This window comes from Drosophila melanogaster, chromosome 3L (genome assembly GCF_000001215.4).
Source record: "Drosophila melanogaster chromosome 3L".
Lineage (NCBI taxonomy): Eukaryota > Metazoa > Arthropoda > Insecta > Diptera > Drosophilidae > Drosophila > Drosophila melanogaster.
The window spans coordinates 724,219-737,552 of record NT_037436.4 but is presented as its reverse complement, the minus strand read 5'-3'; the positions used below and the strand labels follow the sequence as shown (position 1 = coordinate 737,552).

The 13,334-nt window shown below is 44.5% G+C and overlaps 1 long non-coding RNA gene across 2 annotated transcripts; it reads left to right on the top strand.

Annotated features, from left to right (window-relative positions):
* The first annotated feature begins 73 nt into the window (after positions 1–73).
* lncRNA:CR43785 (long non-coding RNA:CR43785) lies at positions 74–501 on the top strand. Of its 2 annotated transcripts, NR_073906.1 has the most exons (2): positions 74–123; positions 203–501. It is a non-coding gene; the product is annotated as a long non-coding RNA:CR43785 (long non-coding RNA). The 2 variants fall into 2 exon arrangements; NR_073907.1 differs by having other exon boundaries at positions 74–501.
* Positions 502–13,334: the final 12,833 nt, after the last annotated feature.

Genomic DNA, 13,334 nt, shown 5'->3' with positions numbered 1-13,334 from the left:
TTGATTACCAGGGCTGAAAACTCTTTGTTATTTTTCTTCTAAGTTGGCTGTTTTTTTAATGCCACACTATTGGAACGACATTTGTTAAATGAAGTCAAAGCGACCAATAATCTTGACGATTAAGTAAGAATACATTCGAAGTTGGCGTGGAGCTACCAAAATAAGTACAGCTAATTCAGTTTTGTGTGCTTTCCAATCCAAGGCAAACATTATCAAAAAATGGCCAAGAAGATTTTGTCAGCGTCATCCAAACTAAACATCGACCAGAATTATCCATCCGGGTTTATAAAGCAAATGGTAATAAATCCGGTTATGAGCGCCATGACAATCCAGGATGAGGAGGCCAAGATGCAGAAGTTGAAAGAGATTCTTCAGATGCTAGAAGCGGTGAATAATAAATTGATGAGTCAGCTGCCTATCGACGTTCTTATAAAGATGTTGTAAATTATTAAATACAGCGATGTGATGGTATTCACATACGATAACTGCTCTTGAAGTTTCAATTGGGTGTCGCCCAGTATCCATCCGGAATGCCATGCGATGCATGGCACACTATTTTAGTACGATTATTGGGCCCTCTGCCTGCGCGTTCAATGCACTGCATTCTGCTCTGCCCCGCTCCCAGCTTCAGCAGAGTAAGCCCAAGATGATAGTGACAATCGTGTGGGCGTCCGAGTGGATTCTACGGCTTCAACTTCAGCTTTTTAGCCTTACAGCCAGCTGCAGATGCAAGGGCATCCGACGTAATCTCGCCTCCGGCTGCCCACACATGTCCGCATTGAAGCGGCGAAACGTGAAAGGAAGGGGCAGGGGGAATGGGGAATGGGGAATGAGGGGAACCAGAGATCGCCCCGTCGCCTCAATAAATTACTGCACACTAGAATGAACCCCATCACCGATGGTGGTCCTGCTCTTTCCGTCCGTCCGTGTGTTAAAAGCCAAGTCCAAACTTAACATGACCATAAAAAAAGAACGCGGCTTGAAAAGCAAACAGAGGAGGGGAATAGGTCGCTCGAGAAATCAACGCAGCTGCGGATGACGAATCGAAATTGACATTGAACCGAGCGAGGCTGGAGCCTCCAGAGGATCGGCGATGCAAAGGGGGCAAATCCAGGGGAGAGGCCACGACAATCGACTTGGACTTGGTGGCTTTGCTTTTGCTTTTGCCACGACGACGTCATGTGTTTGAACTTGTTGCAGTTGGGGCATGGGCATGGCTATTGGATTCGATTCTTGTAGGTTGTTGGTTGTTGATCGTTGGTGCTGGGTGCTTGGTGGTTGGCTCTTGGCCTGCCCCATGAATTCCAATTTCAATAGCAGCCATCCACAGAGGTTACCAGTGCACGGCAGAAAAATATTGTGGACATGACCAGCTAGTTTATTATGTTAAATGAAGATTGTTAATCTATTTGAATGGCACATAGCAATGTTGTCTAATGAAAAATGAGACCACACTTTCTGCAATTTCAATTTCAATTTCAATGTATATAGCTGATTTTTCGCAGTGAGCTAAAAACAGTTCTGAAAAACAGTTTAAGGTGTGTTCTTGAGCTTGAAAGCCGTCGAGCCCACAGTGGCAGTTACCGATTCCGATTTCGATTCCAGTGATTGGAAACAGTTGGGGCAGAAAGGCATGAGGTGATTGGCGGGGCGGGGGCGCAATTAACGGCGGCCAAAAGAAACATTTGCAAATCGAATGCAAATTGACATTTGTCACTCGAACGTGCCCATGGCCAATGCATTGCATTAAATTCCACGCTGCCGAACATTCCAAATTTAGTTTCCATTCGCTCTCTTGGCCTAACATTTTTTAACCTGGCCAGAACGTTGAGAGAAGATAAAGGAAACCCCATAAAGATACCCGAATCGGTGATTGATTTCGCACCTTTTCTTCGACGTGTTAATGATGCGGATGGCCAAGCGGTGCATTTACCTGTTGGCTTTGTTCTTCGCCGCCGTTACGGCACATGCAAATTTCACTCTATTCAGCTCTCGTCAAATATTTGTACAGATTTCCATGAGATAGTGCATTCTGGCACACAGGTGCTAAGTCTCGCAGGCCATTGTTAATGCCGCATCCTCCGCCTCATTCCCATTTTCCAGAGCCAGAGCCAGAGCCGCTAGCATGTTGCGGAATTTCCAGAATTTGCTTAATTCATCATTCGGTGGTATGAGAAAGGGTTTCGCATTCCAACTAAATCTCCCAGCTCTAACACCTTTTCTGCCTAGTTTCGCATGGCCAACAGGTGCAAAAGCCATTAATGTTGCAGATGTTCGTTCCATGACTCGGTGAAGTAAAAGGGTGGCAAACAAAGGGATTGAGCAATATTTAACCAGAAATTGGTTATGGCCAGAATGGGCAGTATTTTTGCATTCCGTTATCCAGTTCAGGAAGCCAGTTGCTCATTTCTGACCTTGTTTCTAGGAACATTATATATTCAGGGGTAGTTGGTTTAATTCATGGTCCACTTTATTAATTCCTGGTGAACTAAGATTACCTAATTCTTTCCATCTTATCTATTTATAAACGGGCTTAAATATCATAATTACCGTGATTTCTAGCACATAATTATTTGATTGTAAATGAGTGCATTTGTGAATCGCACTCTGCGTGCATTCCCATGCACCTAACACTCAGATTGGAAACTCTATAATTTAGCCTCATCATTAATTTGGCTTTTGTGGCTGGTCCGAACGTGCTTTTGCCTTAACCATAATAAATGCCTGTGACACCTCTTAAGAAGATTATGCACATAAGGTTGCACATTATCCTCGCTGGCAAGATGATTTCAATCCGCTGGAAATGGCTGCTTCTTTCGGAGTCGACTTCTACATGCAATGGGCCATAATCTCGATCCGTTTTGGCCGCCACAAACCAATCAAAACATGCACTTAACTTTTGGCTGAACCCCGACCAGCCGCACGAGCATCGTTAACACACAAAAAATAAGTGTGTAGCTGCTGAGTCACTGGTACCCGGTCCAAAAATGTACCGCCCTCATCAGAGACCCCCCGCAAGCCCCTTCTGCTCCCTGAGCCGCTCATGTGATTTCTATATGTTTTCCACTGGGCCGACAAGGCAAGCAATCAAGCGGAGTCAGTGGGGCCTTTGTATTGCCATTGCCTCGGAGCAATCAATGCTGTATGACAGCTAGGTTAACTGCCACCTCCAGCTCCGTCTACGAAGCCCCGCCACATCTGCGATCCTACGCGCTTCCTCTTGATTTCGTTAAGTAAATCTCCAACTTGGCCAAGCGGCTGGGCAACCTTCACGTGCTCGTCGTCGCTGGCGTCTCACAGCTCGGTTCGCACTGCTAGTTAAAGATAAAAACCTAAAGATATGATGGCTAAGGAGTTTCATCAATATTGTTATAAATTATTTATTCATTTCTCAAACCCCTTACTGTTTAAAACTCTATAGGTATATGTAATTCATTATTTTTTTCTTAATTTCAGATTTCATGTCGATTTGAACTTGTCAAACCTCGAATCCTGCCGCCAAAGGTAAGTACCCTTTTTGGTTTTTTATGGTTATACTGTGATTGCTATATCGAATCCTTTGCAAATGGTGCATATACCAAGTCTGGTTCCTAGACACATGATCTATTATTTCGCCCCCCATTGTAGGTGTTGTTGGCGTCGCCAGCTGTCCGTCCGCGGTTTCCATGGCTCGCAAGTCGCGAGATCATGATCATGGCTTTAACTGGCTCTTGAATCTTGACTGTTGGTTGTTGTCTGTTGGCTCTTGGCATAGTACCAGTACGAGTTCGAGTATTTTTAACTCTCCTATGGACTTGGACGCGGCTGCGTTTATTGTTGTCTCGTTGGGATGCTCCCGTCGCGTCCCTCTGCCTTTGCCTTGCCACAGCGTCTGTTTTCTTTTTAAACGCTTTTAAACACCTGAGAAACTTGCTTTTTAATGTGCGCACATGTGTGCGGTGCTCACCACGATGAGATGGAGATGATGACGATGATGATGAAGATCGCCTCGCTCCTTCGGACTCCCCACACCCGAACCCCTTTCCGATCCCAAACATTTCCACTTCTACTTCTACTTCCAACTGCGGCTTCAACTGCCTCGTTTGTGGCGCGATGATGAAGCAAATATAACAAATCTCAGAGTTATCAACCGACGAAGACGACCGTCGCACAGCTGAGTAAATCAATTGACGCGCACAATTCTTGGAATTTTTTGTCGCCGCTCTTTGAGAGCTCTTTCTTCTGAGCCCTGATCTTCTATCTGTGATCCATGGAGCTCCGTTGGAGCTCCTCGGAATTGGATGCATCTACCTGATTTGCATGAAATGGAGGGGGAGTGCACAAAGCCAGCGAGGATAGCTAAACACTATGTTTAGGATCATACTTATGATATATTTTTAATCGTAGCTCACACAAGATGAATTAAAATTCAGTTATAGTTTATATTTTGGTTGCAACTTAACGCCCTAAAATGCTGATAGCTGAAGAGTAATGGTGTTTGGAAAACAATTAGTGGCACTATTTTCCGCTCCCTGATCTTTACTCGCCAGTGTAAAATTACCGGCCGACAAGGACGTTAATGGTCTTCCATGCTAGATGCATTCTGGATTGTGGCCCCACGGGCAATGTCAGACAAAGAAGCGATCGAGATTTATACCTAAATGATTAACCATTTTGCCGCAATTCCCGGCTTGGCCAGCGGTTGCATGTGATTCCTCTGCGGCTGTGGGTGCCACTTGGTGTGAATTTGTAATGCGTCTGCCTGCGCTCGGTTTTCTTTTCTTTTCCCGGTGGCTTTTTTTTATATATCTTCAGCACTTTTCTGAGCTGTTTTTTTTTTTTTTTTTTTTTTTTTGGAATGTTGCTGCTCTGTGCTGCTGACCATTCTTCGGCCGGCGATTGACACCTGCATGCATTTCTCGTTTCTCAGGTGTGCAGAGCCCCGGAGCTCAGGTGTGTGTGTGTGTGTGTGTTCGTTCGGCTGTTTGTGAGCTGAGCTGTTTCTTTACTTTATTTCACCTCTTCATTTCTGTCTTCTCCGAGGTTGAGTCATCGGCCATTAAAAACACGATATTGCTGGCTGTGACTGTGTGATTGGAAAGGATTTTCATTTCGTCCCAGGTAGTTTGTTGTGATTGTCCCAGAAGGCATGACGTGTACGGTTTTATGAGTAACCTTAGACCTTCAAACCCTAATGCATTTTAATTAGGCAAAATGCATTTGTTCTTTAGCTGTCAGAGATTAATTGCCAAGGCAGGAAGCAAGTCTATACACAGCATTTTGAATACCCAAACAGTTTTTATCATATTTCTTAGGGCCCGGCAATGTTTTCAGTTATCAAGAATCCTGTCTTTTAAAATAAATAAATATATAAATAAATCAGAGAACACTGCAACAGGTATTTCGAAGCTAGCAGCGACTGTCGCAAAAATTTCGCCAGCTGACAATCTCCACCTTTTTGGCCCAGAAACAAGGTTATGGGCACATAACCGTTACTGCGCCTGTGCGCAGGTGTGCGAAAGCATTAAAATTCCACTTGAAGCCGAGCGAAACAAAAACGCCACAAAAACTCTGCTAAATGGTCGAAAAATTTCACAAAAGCTCACAGCCAGCACATTAAAATGTTGGCCATCATTCCCGCGCAGCGCAGCTCTCTTTCTCGAGGTGGGGGAAAAAATTAAGTGACTGCACAAAGTTCAGTCTTTAGCGACTCAGTGCCAAAAAAGTCCAGCCTGGAACTACTACTCGTTTGCTTATAAAAAAATTGTACAAAAAAATTCGCACGACACTCAAATCACGACTAAGAGCCGAATCGAAATCTGCAGTTGCAGAAAATATCGATATCGTTCGATCTAATTCAATCTCAAAAATATTATTTTTAACAAATATATAAATAGAGTAAGTACATTTTAAACAAAATTCCTTTTTTTTTTTTGGTTTCCCTGCTAGTACGTTCGAAAATCAAAATTCTATAAGTCTAATGAATTTATTTTTGAGTGTGATAAAAATATATGTTTCCTCTTCTTTAAGTTGCCAACAATTCAGCTTCAAGTTCAGTGAAGTTCAACGCGAAAAACGTGCGGGAGCAAAGGAGCGACTGGCAGGGAATGGGCTAAGAAAAGGCTAGGACCGCTTCCAATCATTATAACCAGCCAATCAAATTAGTGGGCATCGTTATTGTTGTTGCTTACCCCGATCCCTTCCGCCCCCTTCCGACAAACCACTGTCATTAATAAGGCAGCCATATCGTGCGGAAGCTGAGGCTGAGGATCGAAAATCAGCCAACAGCCATCAGCCATTGATCTTGCAGGTGTTCGGCTTGCCAAAAAGCTGCGTCATTGATTAGCCACAAAAATCGGACTAGAGCGCAGATATATATATTGTATATATGTATATACCGAAGGAAAGCGTAGGGAGCAACAACAACACGCGGCTACAGATTGCTGGACAGTTGTATCGGTTCGTTTTGCAGCTGCCAAAAACATAAGTCACGATTTTCCTTTTTGTTAATTCATCAACGAACAATTTGCATTTTTTCCCAACTCATTTTTTCGGAATACACTTCGAAATTATTGGGTACATGCCAACCTGAGATTTGCACCCACTCTTGCTTATTGTGGGTGCTTTATCTTAATAAAATGTGATTATGTTGTCTATTGAATATGACAATACACTAGGCATCTGTAAATTAAAAATTACTTGAATATCTAGACATTATATTAGGGTATTCTAGGGTCAGCTTTTTCAATCACAGATGCGATCGGTTGCTGGTTTCATTTCTTTAACGATTTCTTTGGCTCGTTAATCTTTATTTTCGTCTTTCTGGACAACCCTTGGCTGTCTTAGCCAAGTTGCAGTTGCAGCTCCCACTGACAACAAACCAAGTTTAATTAGCATTTTTACGCCAGCAACGGCGGCAGCAGCAACTGACTGCAATTATCCAACTAGACTGCAGTTGCGGGTGGCTTAGTGCAGCTGGAAAAGCAGCTGCAACTGGAAATTGCAACTTAGTTGGCCAAGTCTTAGCATTTCCCATTCCAATTCCAATTCCCGTTCCCAGGCTGGAATGCCAGCCTTCCGTTTGTTGCCCCTCTTCGCCAAATGCTTAACGAATTTCAATTAAACGGCCCGTCAAGCGCGATAAGAGCCAAGAAAGAGATCCAACATCCAAAGATCTATCCCATTCGATGCGATCCGTCCGGTAGCCACAGTGACAGCAATGTGTTAACAATTTTCGCGCCACAGCAGCTGCTCGGCATCTGCGGATCGGATCGGATGCGATGGGATCGGATCGGCTCCCCAGTGCCACTCCAAGTAGCCTAATTACGAGTCAGGCTCTGACATAGATTGCACTCGGTGGCAGCAGACGGTAGCCAAGAAGCCAGGAAGCCAAAGTGGTCAAGGAGCCAAGTGGCAGTGGCTTCTGCTCCTAGCTACCAAAAAAAAATTCATTCCTGGCCTTGACTGTCTGAACATCGGGATAAGACATTAACCCACGGGAGCACCTAAACATCAAATCGAATTAAAATTCAAAGCCGTGTTTACCTCTAGTTTCTAACGAATTCCTGCCGGATAGGGGTAAATAAATTTGTAGATCTAATTACAAATCGATTTATCGTCTAGCAAATTTACTCATTTTATATAGAGTAATCAATACACCGTTTTTTCCTTCATATAATTGTTTGCGTTCCCTTTAAGCTGCCTGAATGGGTTAACTCTTTGCTGGCCTGCTATTAGTGGGCTTCGTGTTTAATCCTCATCAGCATTTTCGGCCACTGAAAGAACACAAAAGTCAGAAAGCCGAAACGCCGAAAGACCGAAACGACAAAGAGCAGCCCAAAATGTTAAACACAAATCAAATTAAGCTCTTGTTACAGTCAGCCCCAGTATCGCGGACCATTAAAAGTTTCACCACATGATTCCCGTTAATGTTGCACATACAAAGAGAACATGCAACCCACCAAATCAGCAGAAACACCCATTTATGCACTGAAAGAAAAGCACAGAGTGGTCTCAGTTTTACTACTCTTAAAGCCGTTCACTTGTTGGACACAGACCATATTCCGTTTTTTTTCCCAGTGTTGCTGATCCTGCTGAGAAAGCTCGAGTGTCCGTGGCTTAAGATTTCGTTTAAGTGCTTGATCAGGGGCCGCGGGCCACAAAACAGCGACATCGATGAGCAGTCAACTGAACCTCCAGCTCACCCGGATCCCGCAAAGTCCCGCCGAAAGAAGTTCACGATGTGGCAAAAGAGGTCGAACAGTGCCTGCGATCGAGATTCGCCGCGTAATTACACTTAAGTACCGACAACAAGCAGCAACAGCGGAGTCGAATTCAAGCCACAAATTAAATGCCCGAAAGGCGCTTTCGTCCTGGCGCAAAGTGAATTGTAATTGCGATTGGGCCGGAGCTCGGGTTTATTTTTGGGCTGGGGATGCTGCAACAGACAGCTGCGGATTGAAAACGGAACCGATCGGAACGGAGCTGCAACACTCGAAGCGCGACTAAATGCGCAAAAATGTGGCCAAGACGGTAATTTGCAATTGCAGCCAGTTGTGTTGCATGCCACACCGCGTTGCATGCTCAGCAATTTGGTCACTCGGCCGAGGATGTGGATGTGGCTGTAGATACCCTAACCGCGGGGCAGAGATTCTCGATTCTTGTCTCTATAGAATCCTCATATAATCACAAGTTATCAGATGAAAAACGTAAATGAGTATATTATATTTTCAAAGAACACCTTTCCATTTTCCATGAAACCAATATGATTGAATCACAGGGAAAATTGCTTTGATTGAAGACCACAGAACTTGTATAGATAATCACACAATATAATATATTGCATCTCATCTGATTATTTCTTAATTATTTTCTCACTGATAGAACATTCTTTGGGTCTGCAGCCCAACTAAATTAGTTGAACTAATTCTTTGCCCTTCTTCCGAAAACAATCTGCCAAAAGCTACTGTGAGTCCCGGTGACGGGGCTCCTGTTCAATGGCGAAATCGAAAAAGTGTTCTGGACAGGAAATGTGCCCCGTCCCCTCGAAGCGAAAAGAACAAGAGGCGCGACAGAAGCCCAAGGAGAATGCAAACATGAAACACGATAATTGAGCAGCGTGGAAAAATTGCCAAAGACGCGAAATGGACAAATACGAATTACAGTATCCAAATCAGTGTCTTCCTGCCCAGCGGCATTGGGCACAGAGCTCCACCTCAGCATCACCATCCTCAGTTGCGAGGCCCCAACTCCAGAGCCTCTCCTCCTCCTCGAAGCGGGCAGTTTTGGATGGAAAGAGGGGACGCGGACGGACGGACCCTCTTCCCTCAGACCCAGCAATTTAGTATGTTGCGGCAGCTGCAAAATTCATTTGACAAAAGCATCGAGTGAAATCAAAACAAAAGGGTTGGCTGCCACACTAGCAGAAAAATTTGCCAAGCTTTAGAGAAAGAACACTTCATTCGCAAAAAAGATCTTATGCACGGAGAGTTGGTTGTTTGGATTTGGTAATGAAAATATTGTCGTAAGATTCCGCAGTTTTATATTTTAGCTTTGACTCCAAATTTTCCTCAGTGAAAAGAAAAAGAGTCGGGGGAGATGCAAAGATCCAGGCAGGAGCAAAACCCAATCTCCGCCTGTCCTGAGCAGTGAAGGGAATTCAAATAACTTGGCGTTTAATTTATGGGAATGCGCGGTAGCCAAAGGAACTGAAGGAGCTCCTGGAGGAGGAGTCAGCAGTGGAGCACCACGAAGCTGGACAGGAGGAGGCGATAAAAATATTTTGGCCCAAATTGAACTTTCCGTTTGGCGGCACGGCTCCTACTGCATTTTTATTAATCATGCGCGTAATTTATTTGGTCAGACATTGCCAATTTCACCCAAAAATGGAAACTTCCTTTTGGTCCACGATACGTCGTTGGTCCTCGTATCTTTGAAGTGGCCCATGGACGCCCGAGGGCATCCATCAGGCTTGCACATAATTTACATATTTTTACCACTCGCCGGCGCGCTAAATTGTCACAGGTGAAACGCATGCCGCAGATGGTGATGCATTTTATAAAGTGCAAAGAATGAAAGTAACATACAGTGCAGCCTCAGTAAGCAGTACCATGCTATCGCATGTAACTTCGTATTACAAATCTAATGAATGTGTTTTAATATTGTGTATTTTTCAAAAGAAATGCCACAACTACTATCTCAGGTCCCAATTTTTTCACTCTTAATCTCCGCTTTGGGTTATAGGAGTCCATCTGTATCTTTCTCCTCTTGCAATTGAGTAGATTGCTAACTGCACTGTCACTCGTCGACGGTTCGTGTAATTTGTCTGCACTCGCTTATCGGGAGACCAAAAGACAGGCCGAAAGGCAAACCCAGCACAGCCAACCCAAAGCAAACCAAAACCGAGCCGAAAGCAGACCCTGTCCAAAGATAATTTCAACTCGCTATCAAAGTCCCGGCAAACAAACATTTGTCTCTGCCTGGTCAGCAGCAGAAATCCGAGTGGAGGCCAGGAGAAGGTACCGAGCCCAAGGACCACCGCCGCAGTGGGCTTATCTTATCGGTTGCATTCCCAATTCCAATGCCCCTTCGCCGATGATGACTTGAACGATTGCCCATGGGACACTTGTTCCCAGGGTCTACAAATACGAGGAGGAGGCCTGAGATAATGGAAGAGGAATGACTGTTAGCTAATTGTCTAGTTATCTCAGCGAGGGCAGATCTAAATGTGGTAAATGCAGGATTTCATTTCATTTGAAAATATACGTTAAAAACCAGTGAATCCACCCTCTGCACTTGTCTCGCTATCCGTGCTGCACATGTCTCACATTTGTGTGTGCCTCATAATTTCCACATTGCGTTGTCCTGTTTGCTGCTGGTGTGAAGCATTATCGCAGGTACTGAGTCACCGAAGATTCTGGTACCCCCACCTCTCCTCGGTGATCCACCATGTGAGCACAAATGCATCCGTAAGGTTCATGAATCCTAAAATCCACTTGAAGCGATGCCTTTGCACGTGTGCATCGTGTGGAAATCTCTGTTGACATTCCAGGAACGCCGTGACCTTTTGATATTCTGCCGACATAACCAACCGGGATTGGGTTTCGCATTACCCATATACATATATATTCCAATGTATATATTCCAAAATCACGTCGGTACGTTTCCCTTCTTGAGGGATGTATTTTTGTTTGGCTTTAATAAGCGTTAAGTTGCCGGGATCACACAAAACTGATTAAGGACAAATTGTATGCACAAGGCGACTCAATTTTCCCTTTCCCACACGCACAAAGGATGCGGCTCCTGATCCTTGGCTCCCGATTTCACTGCGTATATAATGGTGGTGTCTTGATCCCGCCCCGAGGCTCTCGATCGGTTGCAACAAGTGTTCAAATTAATGAGCCAAAGATTTGTTAATTTTCGTGGCTCATTTCGGAAAGCAATGGAATGCACGCACGAGCACTGAAAGAAACTGGTATATTCTTACAAATATTTACTTGATTTCCGGATGTCTTTTTTATCTAATCACTGTTTGAAGCACTTTAGTATTCAGAAGTAACCCTTTCACTTGTTCTATTCACTTTTGGTGGGAGGTGGATTTCAAGTGAATGCCAAGCCATCCTGTTAACGTAGTTTCTCCGAGTGCATTCAGGGCAATGGGCGTGCCATGCACGCATCACATTAATCGCCGGGCAGGGCAAACAAACCGCATAATGCCATCGCATCGCATCCCGGCTTCATTGCTCATCCTCATCCACACATCAGCCAGGGGCAAATGGACAAGCCATTGCCTGCGAGCATATTAATGAGTTTTGAGTTTAGATTGAGGAATGCCACGCATATAGCATACACGGATTGCTGGGGGCGGGGTGAGGGGATCCCAAATCCGGGGACAGAGGTCGCGGACAAGTGCAGACTGCGCCTGAGATATGGAACTGGAAACTGAAGAGTGGAGATCCCGGCATGTGGTATTTTCCCGGGAATGAATCGGGAATCGGGGTAATGGGGAATGGAGAATTTGAAATCGGGGATCACTGGGGTCTGGGGTCGTCGTCTGCCGATCGGTGGTGGGTTTCAGGTTTATCGACGCACCGGAGGGGGCAGATTATCTCGCCACCGATGAGGCATTTAATTATTCCAATTTGGCGTGGCAGGCACTTGTCGATTGTTTGGTATTTCTCCACCTCCATTTCGATATTTTCCTTGAATTCCATTTACATGTTCCTTTGTTGCTACGATCACGGGTTTGGTTTTGGTTCTGGTTCTGGCTCCTTGCAGCCCTTTTTTCTTTCATATCTTTATGTTCTTATGTAACCTGATTAAAAAACGCTGATCGCCAGCTCGTTTCAGGGAAATCGCCTTTCCCATTAATTATTATCAGAAGCCGAGGGCACTGGGCTTGCCTCGGAGTTCAGGGCAGTTCACGTTGATGTAATCGCGATGCACCCAAGACATTTAAAATCGGGGCAAATATTTGGCCTGCATTAGGTCATCGTGGGCTGATAAAAAAACATGAACCAAAAGCAAGCACAAATACTGGGTTCCCAACTTTTGACTCAAGTGCAACGCGTGAGTTGAGCAAACATGCACTCAAGCCGAACGAAAGTCGAACCTCAAGTCAGTTTATTCAAAGACCAAGACGTTTCGGTTGCCACAGGAAATGGGAGTGCATTCATGCCATAAGTCGGGGGTACATCGTATTTTAGTACAGCGAAAGTCCCTGATAAGAAATGTACATCAAATGGTCCAAGGAGTGGCACAGTGGGACAAACAGGCGGTTGAAAGAAAAACTAAAAAAACGATTCATAACTTAACATAGTTTTCCGAAGTGAATTTCAATAGGAACGCGCATTCTTCAGCATCCAAAAATTAAATTAATTTAAAAGCAATTCTCTTATGTTTCAAAGATTAAACCCACTGTGCCTGCGCACTCCACATTGATTCAACATCAACAAGTGGATCCACGCACAGCGCGATCCAGAGTTTGAATTGGACAAAGGTACATACTGGTATATAAATTTAAACTGCTGTTTGTACACTAGTCGGTTTGCTTTCGGTCGGGCGAATTATGAAGTGTCATGTTTGTCAAGACCGAATCCATGTCCATGTCCATGGCAATATGAAGTATCGTATTACGTCCACAAGAGTGTGCACTGTCTTTAAGGTTTTGGAATCGCTGTCGGTCGGTTTGTTTCTTTTTCCCAGGCCGCAGAACTTTCGAGTGAAAGAAACGAAAGATAGATTGTGGTGGACCCGGAGAAGTCACGTCGTGACCCCCAGTCGGGTAGCATTATGTTTTATGAACCTGAACCCGATGTCTGTGACAGTTTTATGGTGCATTTCGATTGGGATTCCGA